The sequence below is a fragment of the Rhamphochromis sp. 'chilingali' genome (assembly GCF_963969265.1).
Source record: "Rhamphochromis sp. 'chilingali' genome assembly, chromosome: 3".
Taxonomy (NCBI): Eukaryota; Metazoa; Chordata; class Actinopteri; order Cichliformes; family Cichlidae; genus Rhamphochromis; species Rhamphochromis sp. 'chilingali'.
The window spans coordinates 4,186,415-4,199,217 of NC_137931.1; the positions used below are offsets into that span (position 1 = coordinate 4,186,415).

At 41.3% G+C, this 12,803-nt stretch overlaps 1 protein-coding gene and 1 long non-coding RNA gene across 2 annotated transcripts in view; one reads left to right on the plus strand and one right to left on the minus strand.

The window, feature by feature from the left end:
* Window positions 1-12,803, minus strand: part of LOC308394299 (uncharacterized protein) — a 1,060,216-nt gene that overhangs the window by 812,771 nt on the left and 234,642 nt on the right. The gene's annotated exons all lie outside the window — the stretch shown is intronic.
* On the plus strand, window positions 9,225-12,428 carry LOC308393749. The gene is made up of 3 exons (XR_013971027.1): window positions 9,225-10,692; window positions 11,582-11,599; window positions 11,721-12,428. It is a non-coding gene; the product is annotated as an uncharacterized lncRNA (long non-coding RNA).

Here is a 12,803-nt window from a genome sequence, read left to right on the forward strand (position 1 = left end):
GGGGTGTACACCCTGATGGTACTTTGGACTCCGTGTATCGTGCCCACCCCCAAGATCCTATATGTATGTGTAATGAGAGTGTGAGTAATGTGAATGTCTAAGTTGTGGGATAAAATTGAGGCAGAGGCAGCCAGAAGGGGACAGAGGGGGGGGGTAGCCTCCTCTGCACCCTGGTGACATACCCCTACTCCAAGGCCCTGCATGTGTGGGTGGTTGTGGTGGAGCGGGAAGAGGGAGGCAGCTGGAGATGGGGAGGGAAGGAAGGGAGGGGCAAGTGACCCCTCCCTGGGAAAGTCTCATTTCTGCTGTTCAACAGTGAAGAAATGTAAATTTTCAAAATGACAAATTGGAAAACACAGAGCTGTGTCTCTAATCAAAGCAGAGATGGAACGATGCCACTTTTCATGTCCGATATCGATAGGAATCCAATATAGTCGATTTTATAATCAAACGTTTTTTTTAATCTCTTGCTGCATTTTGTATAAGTTCATACTCAAGTTTAAACAATCTAAACACTAAAGCTGTTCTGTTATACCTGTCTGCAAAAACACACTGCAGCCAAAACATTAGAATATAGTGATCTTTGTATTTAAACTTTTATCAGAATTTTAAATCTAAAGTATTTAAAGTAATATTCAAAAGTCATTTAAATCAGTTTGATGCAGACTTCAAAAACTCTTTGGTTGTGAATAAAAGAAGTGCAACATCAGCACAAAATAATGTTTCTATTGAACAACTAACACAAACAGGTTGTAGAATGGAGCCTTTTATACTCACAGCTGAACAGAAACAACATCCAGAGTGGAAAACAGTGCAAATAACTGCAAACAGGCTTCATGACACTCATGTTTGATCAGAATTCACTCCCTGCTCTCACACACCAACTCCAGACCTGCATTCATCTTTTCCCTCTGAACCCCCCAAACATACAAACCCTGAGCCACCACCATTGCCCTTTCACTGACTGCCCCACTCCACCATTTGACCCTTAGAACTGAAGACGCTTCTCTCATAAGAGGTGAAACATCTTCAAGGAAGTCCAGACGCTTTTCTTTCCAAGCTTCTTAGACTATGATGACCTGGATGTCTGAGAACCTTCACAGACTGATTTTACAAGAACAACTTGTGTCAAAAATCCCTGGCAGTGCCTCTCTGTCACACACACAAATCACTACAGTTACAAATTTAATAACTTAAAAACCTCAGAAAAACAGAACTGAGCAAACCAAACGAACAAACAAACAAACAAACAAACAAACAAACAAATAAACAAACAAACAAATAAACAAACAAACAAACAAACAAATAAACAAACCAGAGACCAGGTAAGAACATTGTTGAGGTTTAAATTTATAATCTTAAATACTTATATGCTGATTATATTGCTTTATAAGAAAGGCCCAATTCTGAGTACACTCTGTGCCGACAGGACTGACAGGAAATTACATGCTTTTGCAGGCAAAAAGTGAAACTAAGCAGAGTGTTTGATCGAAACTTAAAGTGTGTGTGACGTCTATATAAATGACTAGGCTTCCTGTTTTGTGCTTCAGACCTGGGGTTGTGTGTTCAGGTCTCCATATCCGGATATGTAAAATAAAGATAATTTTTTAAAGTGAAAAGACCACTTTTGAGCCGTGTCTTTTTGGCCGTAAAGAATACCAAAGGACCGGAATTTAATAACATTAAAAGCAAACAATAAATGAGCAAAGTAGTGCATGATAAATATAGACAAATACAAAGTGCAATATAGAAACACTGGGTAAAAAGAAATGAACAATTAAAAAGGAGGATAACAGATGTGAGCAGTAGTTAAACAGTAGAAATAAATATATAATAAACAAACAAAAATAGATAATAAATGAAAGCCAGGTCAGAAAGGTGAGTTTGGCTTTAAAAGCATGAAAACACACTGCTGTCTTCAGGAAGGCTGCTCCAGTAACAGAAAGTCATCTACAGTACATGTGGGTTTAGTTCTGACTTTAGGGACAAGTAAAAAAATAAAATAAAATAAAAACATCTGTCCAGACAACCTGACAGTCAAAAATATAAACTCAGGAACTTAAAAGGAAAATTGTGCTGACTTTGAACGTCCGCATCAAGATAAACTTACAGATTTAAGAGTCAAAAAGTGTCAAAAAGTCTGTATCCTTACCTGAGAGTTTCAAGTTTACTGTCAGGACTCTTTAGTCCAACACACAGCAAATCCAATTCTGAATCCTGCAGGTAGTTCGAGCTCAGGTCCAGCTCTCTCAGATGATTGGATGGGGAGCTGAGAATTTCAGACAAAGCTTCAAAGCTTCTTTTTGAGAGTTTACAATCTCTCAGCCTGAGGAAGAATAACAATGGAGACATATTCTTTTATTCATCTAGCATTATTAAACATATTTGTTCATAGATTCACTTACAGCACTTTCTTGGATGCTTTGACCACTGGCAGCAGCTTCAACAATGCCTCCTCTGAACGGGAGTATTTCTCCAGGTCGAACTCATCCAGATCTGATGACAGTAAGATGAAGACCAGAGCCGACCACTGAGCAGGAGACAGTTGATCTGTGGAGAGACATCCTGATCTCAGGGACTGTTGGATCTCCTCCACTAGAGAACGATCATCCAGTTCATTCAGACAGTGGAACAGGTTGATGCTTTTCTCTGCAGACAGTTTCCCACTGAGCTTCTTCTTGATGTACTGGACTGTTTCCTGATTGGTCTGTGAGCTACTTCCTGTCTCTGTCAGCATGCATAGGAGATCCTGATTGGTCTGCAGTGAAAGACCCAGGAGGAAGCGGAGGAACAAGTCCAGGTGTCCATTTGGACTCTTTAAGGCTTTGTCCACAGCACTCTGGTAGAAGTCTTTTACAGTAAGTGTTTTCTGGAAGATTTTAAAGCGAGGAGATTGTTTCTTAAGCAGGTTGACTCCAGAGTTGATGAAGGTCAGATAGACATGAAGAGCAGCAAAGAACTCCTGAATGCTCAGATGGATGAAACAGTAAACAACGTTGTTGAACATGTGACACTCATCAGCTTTAAAGATCTGTGTGAACACTCCTGAGTACACTGAGGCTGCTCTGATATCGATGCCACACTCTGTCAGGTCTGATTTATAGAAGATCAGGTTTCCTTTCTGCAGCTGATCAAAGGCCAGTTTTCCCAGAGACTCAATGATCTTCCTGCATGAATCTGTCTCAGCTCCTCCATCATACTTGATGTCCTTCGTTTTTAGGTGAAATAGCACAAGACGTAGGTAGAGCTCTGTGAGAGTCTTAGGCAGATCTTGACTCTCTTTGTTCTTCATGACAAACTCCAGAACTGTAGCAGTGATCCAGCAGAAGACTGGGATTCTACACATGATGTGGAGGCTTCGTGATGTCTTGATGTGGGAGATGATGCTGCTGGCCTGCTCCGAATCTCCGAATCTCTTCCTGAAGTACTCCTCCTTCTGTGGGTCAGTGAACCCTCTGACTTCTGTCACCATGTCAACAATGTCACAAAGGATCTTATTGGCTGCTGCAGGTCGTGTGGTTATCCAGAGGCGAGCAGAGGGAAGCAGTTTCCCCCTGATGAGGTTTATCAGCAGCACATCCACTGAGGTGGACTTTCTAGGGTCAGTCAGGATTGCAGTTTTGTGGAAGTCCAGAGGAGGTCGACACTCATCCAGACCATCAAAGATGAACACAACCTGGAAGTCTTCAAAGATGTAGATTCCTGCTTCTTTGGTTTCAGTAAAGAAGTGATGAACAAGTTCCACCAAGCTGAACTTTTCCTCTTTCAGCAGATTCAGCTCTCTGAAAGTGAATGGAAACATGAACTGGATGTCCTGGTTGGCTTTGTCTTCAGCCCAGTCCAGAGTGAACTTCTGTGTTAGGACTGTTTTCCCAATGCCAGCCACTCCCATTGTCAGCACTGTTCTGATTGGTTTATCTCTTCCAGGTGGGAGTTTAAAGATGTCTTCTTGTCTGATGGTTGTTTCTGGTCTGTCTGGTTTCCTGGATGCTGTTTCAATCTGTCTGACCTCATGTTCATCATTAACCTCTGCAGTCCCTCCCCCTGTGATATAGAGCTCTGTGTAGATCTGACTCAGGAGGGTCGGGTTTTCTGTTGTAGAAATCCCCTCGAGCACACACTGGAACTTCTGCTTCAGGTCTGACTTGAGTTTGAGCTGACACTCAGTGAGAATCTCTGCATGAATAAACAGCAAATGACACAAATGAGAAAACTGCATTCTGGTTACTGTGGTTATGTGTTCAGTTCACTGGACTCTTGGTGTCATGATCCGGGTGAGTCTGAGTAACTTTCCACAGCATCAGCTCTCCTCGCCTGGGTGGAGCCCTCCTCACTCCTCCGTGCTCCTCACCTGTTGCCAATTACTCCGGCAGTATTTATGAGCAGCACTCACAATGAACCTTCTCCAGATTGTGTGCTTAGCACAGTCAGTTCTCTGCCTCACATTTTGTCTTGTGCTCCTCAGCTTGTTTCGCGTAACCCTCTTTTCCTGTTCCCTAGTCGGCACCTGGATACATCTTCCAACTCTCGCCATAAGTCACGCCTCAGGATTCTGGCCTGCCACTGCTGGGAAAACTCCCTCTTGCAAACTGCCATCCTCAGCTGCCTGCCTCCCTGTGCACCCACATCTCACTCTGTACCCAGATTTAATTCATCTCCTCCTCCAGCTGATCTCCACCTGCAGCCACGTAACACCTCTTAGTTTTTAAATCTTGGACTCATTCACTACACTGTGGACCACTCTGATTATTATCTCCTTTGTTCCAGTGATCCTGGATAGTTTCTATTCGCCCGATTCTGCCCCTGTTGTTCCTTTGACCTGCCTCAGCTTATGTTCTGGCCTCAGCTCTGCACTTCTCATAATACCTCGCTTGCTGTTGAATTTAGCCGTGATTCAGCTTTCTCCGTCAAGAAATCTAGTAAAATACATTTCTGTTAAAAGTCACTCAGCCTCCGTTTTTTGGTTCTGTGCTTGACTCCATTCCTTTTCATGAGCCATTGAGCCCTGACACTTGGGTTATAACTGAGGGCAGGTTTTATAGAGACACATTTGATTTAATTATGTTTATTTATACAGCACCAAATCAATACTAGCAACATTTCACATATTACATAAACAACACTATGGAGCCAGTAATGAATAAATATGTAGAATAAATGAAAGAATTTCAAGTATAAAAGTTTTTTTTATTAATTCCTCCAAATAACAACAACAGTCACCCCAATGTGCTTTATATTGTAAGATAAAGAACCTACAATAATATAACAGAAAAAACCCCAACTATCTTTTTGGGTCCTGAAAACCGAAGGCTCTGCCTCCCATTCTACTTTTAAATACTCTGTGAACAACAAGTAGGCCTGCAGAGCGAGAGCGAAGTGCTCTAATAGGGGGATATGGTACTACAAGGTCATTAAGATAAGATGGGGCCTGATTATTTAAGACCTTGTATGTGAGGAGCAGGATTTTGAATTCAATTCTGGATTTAACAGGAAGTCGATACAGGAGAAATCTGCTCTCTCTTTCTAGTCCCTGTCAGGACTCTTGCTGCAGCATTTTGGATTAACTGAAGCCTTTTCAGCGAGTTTTTAGGACTTGCTGATAATAATGAATTACAGTCGTCCAGCCTGGAAGTAATAAATGCATAAACTTGTCACGGCTGGGGCAGCAGTCGTGCGGTGGAGTTAAATGAGGACCCAAGTTGCAGACAGTGGTGGAGATGCGAGTGAGGTTTTATTTACAGTGAACAAACCAAGGTGAGGGCAGAACTAAACATAAACCTAAACTGGAAAAACTACAGTGGCTTGCAAAAGTATTCGGCCCCCTTGAACTTTTCCACATTTTGTCACATTACAGCCACAAACATGAATCAATGTTAGTGGAATTCCAGGTGAAAGACCAACACAAAGTGGTGCACACGTGAGAAGTGGAACGAAAATCAAACATCATTCCAAACATTTTGTACAAATAAATAACTGCAAAGTGGGGTGTGCGTAATTATTCAGCCCCCTGAGTCAATACTTTGTAGAACCAGCTTTTGCTGCAGTTACAGCTGCCAGTCTTTTAGGGTCTGTCTCTACCAGCTTTGCACATCTACAGACTGAAATCCTTGCCCATTCTTCTTTGCAAAACAGCTTCAGCTCAGGCAGATTAGATGGGCAGCGTTTGTGAACAGCAGTTTTCAGATCTTGCCACAGATTCTGGATTGGATTTAGATCTGGACTTTGACTGGGCCATTCTAACACATGGATATGTTTTGTTTTAAACCACTCCATTGTTGCCCTGGCTTTATGTTCAGGGTCGTTGTCCTGCTGGAAGGGGAACCTCCACCCCAGTCTCAAGTCTTTTGCAGACTCCAAGAGGTTTTCTTCCTAGATTGCCCTGTATTTGACTCCAGCCATCTTCCCATCAATTCTGACCAGCTTCCCTGTCCCTGCTGAAGAGAAGCACCCCCAGAGCATGATGCTGCCACCACCATATTTGACAGTGGGGATGGTGTGTTCAGAGTCATGTGCAGTGTTAGTTTTCCACCACACATAGCGTTTTGCATTTTGAACAATAAGTTCCATTTTGGTCTCATCTGACCTGAGCACCTTCTTCCACATGTTTGCTGTGTCCCCCACATGGCTTGTGGCAAACTGCAAACGGGACTTCTTATGGTTTTCTGTTAACAATGGCTTTCTTCTTGCCACTCTTCCATAAAGGCCAACTTTGTGCAGTGCACGACTAATAATTGTCCTATGGACAGATTCCCCCACCTGAGCTGTAGATCTCTGCAGCTCGTCCAGAGTCACCATGGGCCTCTTGGCTGCATTTCGGATCAGCACTCTCCTTGTTCGGCCTTGTTCGATTACACACAGGTGCACTCTATTTAGTCATTAGCACTCATCAGGCAACGTCTATGTGCAACTGACTGCACTCAAACCAAAGGGGGCTGAATAATTACGCACACCCCACTTTGCAGTTATTTATTTGTAAAAAATGTTTGGAGTCATGTATGATTCTCATTCCACTTCTCACGTGTGCACCGCTTTGTGTTGGTCTTTCACCTGGAATTCAAATAAAACTGATTCATGTTTGTGGCTGTAATGTGACAAAATGTGGAAAAGTTCAAGGGGGCCGAATACTTTTGCCACTGTAACAGACAAACCTGAAAACATAAGGACAGCGGGGAATACACAGAGATGACACAAAGAAGGCTGGATAGAGAGACGAGTAGTAACACTGATTAACACAGTAATGCAGACGACACAACGAGGAACACAGGCAGACACATACTATAAATACACACAAGGTAATGAGAGAATGACACACAGGAGGGGAGCACAGCTGATCCTAATTCACAAGACGAGACACAAACCTTCAAAGTAAAACAGGAAACAGACTGTTTTACAACACAAACTCGGGGACACGAACAGAACACAGAGGAAAGACACAGGTAGAGATCAACCTAAGAACTAATACAAAATCAGAATTAACACAAAGTACACAAGGTGATACCAAAAATGAAACAAAACGCTGAACGACCCAGGACCATGACAGAACTAGTTTTTCAGCGTCACTCTGAGACAGGATATTTCTAACTTTAGAGATGTTGCACAAATGGAAGAAAGCAGTCTTGCATATTTGTTTAATATGTGCGTTGAAGGACATGTCCTGGTCAAAAATGACTCCAAGGTTCCTCACAGCGTTACTGGAGGCCAAGGTAATGCCATCCAGAGTAAGAATCTGCTTAGATACCATATTTCTAAGATTTTCAGGGCCGAGTACAATAACCTCAGTTTGATCTGAATTAAGAAGCAGAAAGTTAGCGGCCATCCAGGTCTTTATGTCTTTAAGACGTTCCTGCAGTTTAACTAATTGGTGTGTGTTATCTGACTTCATGGACAGATGGAGCTGGGTATCATCTGCATAGCAGTGTAAATGTATGCTATGTCTTCTAATGATGCTGCCTAAGGGAAGCTTGGTAACGGGAGCGTTGCCAGCAGAAGGCTGAAGTGGAATCTCCCAGAAAGCTGCAGAAGAAAAAACATGAGCTGAAATGGTGGATTTCAGTCAAATAAGGAGAACTGTGGCTTTCCTCCAACCTTTGACCAATCACCTTAGTGTCCTGTTTATCAACCATAATAAAAAGCATTTACTGTGTGGGCATTTTTTTGTTTGGGTCTCCAAACAGCAGAAAGAAATGGCAGCCATTTTTTTAACTTTACCTTCAACTGGTAAATAGATTTAAGAGAAAGCACTTTGATCATATTTGTGACGTGTCCCAAACTGTTGTTGTCGCCTCATTTATGTTGATAAAACAGCTCTAAAACCAATCTGACAATATAAATCTGTAAAATGGGCAGAAAACCTGCTGCTGGTCCCATTTTAATCAAACCAACCCAAAGAGCAGATATTCATGTGTACACAGGAGGTTATTTGTGCAGATGCATAAAACACAAACTGTTGGCTTTCTGCAGTCTCTCACTCCTGAAAGTGTTGGCAAGTGCTTTGGATTTATTATTTATATGGATTTTAATGGCACCTGTGTAATGTTAACTAAGGTTTTTATTGTTTATGTATTTTTTGTTTAGTCATTCCCTGACTTACCTGTGGGTTCTGGGATGGTTTTATTTAAATTCTCCAACAGATCATTCTTGTTTAACCTCCCCAAAAGATTTTTAGCAACTTCAAAAGTGTTGATAGAGTAGGTATCAAACATCAGATCCACTATGTCCGTCCTCTCTGCATTCTCCAGTTTACTCTCTGGGATTGCTGGTAAACCTTCTACAGACCCATTGTTCTTCAGATGCCACTTGAATTTTTCAAAGTCATCACGTCCCAAATCCTCCAAAGTCCCCAGAAGGATTTCTTTAGGTGTCGTCATCTTTTACCCTGCAAGGACCCGATAAACAAAGACTGTAACAACAACTGGAGAGGTAATTGTCTGATTTATCAGAATTTAACTTGATTCTAACAGCAGTTCATCACAATAAATTTCTTAGGCTCAGAATGCAACAAAATTGCATATAAAGAAGCACATAGAGAAGTATCCAAGTAACACTTTGCTACAATATAAAACAAACTATTATAAATAAAGAAAATGTATAAACTAAATATATACACTACCCGTCAAACGTTTTAGAACAGCCCAATTTTTCCAGTGTTTTTGTCACGGTTTGCGAGCCGTGTGTAAATTATTAAAGGACCCTTTATGCAGGCATCTCAGATGCAAGTGAGTTTATTCATCACATGGTGATACAAACAGAAATGGCGAAGGTGAGCATGGAAACTAAGCAAAAACCTAAACTGGGAAAACTAACAGTACACGAATATGAAGAATTACACGAAGGGAAGACGAAAACACGGAACACAAGGGGTGGGAGCAAAGCACCACAACACATCACTATATAGTAGTGATGGGTCCAGCAACACTGATGCACCGACGCTTGTATCAAGCTCACAGAGCGAAACCTGTATCGGTGCGTGTGTCGCTTTAAGAAAAAGTCACGTGATCGATACAGCTGCTGTATCGCTCATTACCAACGCGCTAAACTGTGTTTAAAAGGTACCGCATCTGCATCTGTCAATGGGATGAGTCGCCACCAAAAAACCCCCAAAAAACCAAAATTACTCTCGCAAAGATAAAAAAAAAAAAAAAAAACATCTCTCCATAACAAAATTGAGCTTGAAAGAAAAAAAAATGTTTCTGCTGTGTGGGATCATTTTGATCTTTTAACTGCAAATAAGGGAATAGTTTGTCTGTCTTTGTTTCAGTGTAATCTATCAGAATAGGAAAAACAGCAATGTGACTTGCAGTGTAAATTATTTATTTTCTATTCTGCTGAGCTTTGTTACACAATCAAAAGCACCTCCTCAGTGTTCAGGCATTACAGAACCAAACATGAAAATGAGGAGACAAACACACCGAGAATGAACACAGGTCGGCCTATATTGACACTGAACTGCTTTATCATCATTTTTTAATTAACATGCGTTTTATTATTTTGAAATCAAGCACCTAGGAAGTCTGTTCTGGACCATGCAGTCCTGAGTTTTATTATAACGGACTGCCAACCCCTTAGTATTGTGGAGAGTGTCGGAGAGAAACATTCCAAGATCAGAGGATCCTTTAACGTACTGGGGGAACAGGAAGACATCTTATCTGAACCTTTTCCACCTGGCTTTACAGTTTTTGTGTACCCCAGCTTCATCTGTGCCTCTGAATTTTCCAAAGCTGGGGAAATGCACCTTAGAACACACATGCATCAACACTACAATGAGCGGGCGGAGGGAGGTTTTGGAGTCTTCTCACACCCCCGTTCTCTGCGACAGGCACGTGCAGAGGGGGGGGGGGGCTAGAGGGGCTTGAGCACCCGCCCCTTTCCTGATGGGTGCCCAAGGTGCCCTTTTGTTGAGGCAACTTTTAAAAAAAAAAAAGTATTATTTTTTTTTAATGTGTGCGTGCGTGCGGAGTCCTGTCTGTGCCCTTCAACAATAATATTTAACTATTAATCACAGTTTTGCTAAATAAAGGGATCTGGCTTGCATCAGTCACATTATCACATTTAACCAATGATCGCCCTCGACGGCAGAACGCGCTGGTTACGAGCCGGGAACGAGCTCACAAAGAGCACGCGCATTTTTTGCGGTCCGGAGCTGTAAGAGAAACACAAGTTAACTCAGAGACACAGACTGATGCGACAAACCCAGTAAGTAGCTGTACAGCGTACACTGTAGTGTGTAGCACCCAGGAGTATTAGCTTATTACGTACACGTTGGTAAGTTGTCTTGTGGCAATTTGACGAACTGAAACAAACGAGCGTGCTGTGTGTGCAACAGCGTGACAAACATTACCTGTCCTTTTATTAACTGCACAAGTAGTGCTGGTCATAGCTGCTGGCTACCTGTGTAAGGCTGTCATGGGTCTGTAGCTCTGTCACCGTTTTAGTGAACATATTTAGTTTTAAAGTAAGTTACAGAGCATTTCCTGCCCTTCTGGGGGGATTATATTTCACTAAAAAACGATCTAATATACATGTCCACATAATTATGCATTATTATAATTATAATATATTAAAAAACACACGCTGTATTTTAAAGAACATACATTAAGATGCAGATTATATTAGATTTATATTTTAAATAAGACAAAATTTGGATTTTACAGCAGTAAAATGATTGTATCTCTATACATGTAATAAGCTTTGCCCTGCACAGAGTGGATAGTGAAACAAATGGAATCATCATAAATACATTATTTCATATTTATTACTTCCCCCTCCTCATTGCTTTATTATTGTAGCTCTAGTAATAAATAATAATGTAAGGATTCTGGATCAGCACCATGATGCCCATAGTATATACAGTATTCTGAAGAAGGTCTAAAATGTCAGTGTGTTGCACCAAAATATTTAAGTAATTATCAGTTTTAGTTCTTAGAGTGTACCTCAAAGCACACTGTGTTCTGTTGATCTTATGTGCTGCACAATAATGTTTAATATTTAGTATTTACTGTTATATTACTATATATCATTGTGATGTTGTTTATTGTATTGCTCTCGTTTTCTTCTGCTTGTTTTCTTTTTTCTTTCTCAACAGGTGATCCAGGTGATTGATGTATGTGTGTGTGTGTATATATATATATATATATATATATATATATATATATATATTTTTTTTTTTTTTTGTCTGCTTATTTAGTTGGTTTTTGTTTTTTTGCCCTTTATCCCTGTCCCAGGACACAGCTGGGAGTGATTGACAAGATGAGACAGAGGAAACGCAAACTAAACACACTGACATGAGACACGGACCTTCACCACAAAGCAGTAAATACATAGACTGAGGCTACGTCCACACGTACACGGGTATTTTTGAGAACGGAGATTTTCCGTTTTTGTTTTCAAAAATAATCCCGTCCACACGTAAAGGCAGAAATGAAGGAAAACACTGCTAGGAACATGCCAAAGCAACAGGTGGAGATATATTCCTAACCGTGCAGAAATGCTGGCCAATCAGAAGTCTAGAAGCCTCGGTGGGAAAAAGTAAACAAAGCTGGGGCATAGAAGGAGAACCAAGTCGTATGTGTGGAGGGACAGTAACTGTGTGTATATGTAATCATTTAAACACTGCAGAAAGTACAATTAACACTAATAGTATAATAATAGTACCTGAATTGTACGGAGCCCCTCTGATGACATGGTCCAAAAATAAATAAATTGTGGCCACAAAATACCCTCGAAATACTATTTTCGAGAGCACGAAATGGGTATAACGTGGCAACGAATTACGCATTTGTGGCAACATCATATTGATACAATTCCTGGACAGCTGCGTAGAGACACAAGCATGAGAGTAGGCTAAACCTATACACCGTGGACAGAGACGGTATGAGTGAGTTTTATTTTAGGCTGGGAATGAGCTACAATGCATTTTGAAAAGCCTGCAATGCAAGGAACCATTATGACGGAGAGACATTTAAACAGGATACTGAGAGCCCAGCTGCTTTACAGGGCCTGGACGCCGGGATAGATTTTATTGTCAACCAACTGCAAGGGCCTGGGAAGGATCACGGTTACTGGTCAAGTGTTTCGTGCCCACAAATTAGCATTTCGTGCGCACGAAGTAGTATTTTGTGGCCACAATTGATTTATTTTTTGGACCATGTCATCAGAGGGGCTCCGAAGAATTGGGATACAGCCTCTGAGATAGAAAGTGTGCGACCGTGAACTCGACTCTCTTTATGACACATACACACACAGACACACACACAGACACTTGTTTTCAGATTTTAGTGAGGACACCAAAAAGCCTCAAAAATATC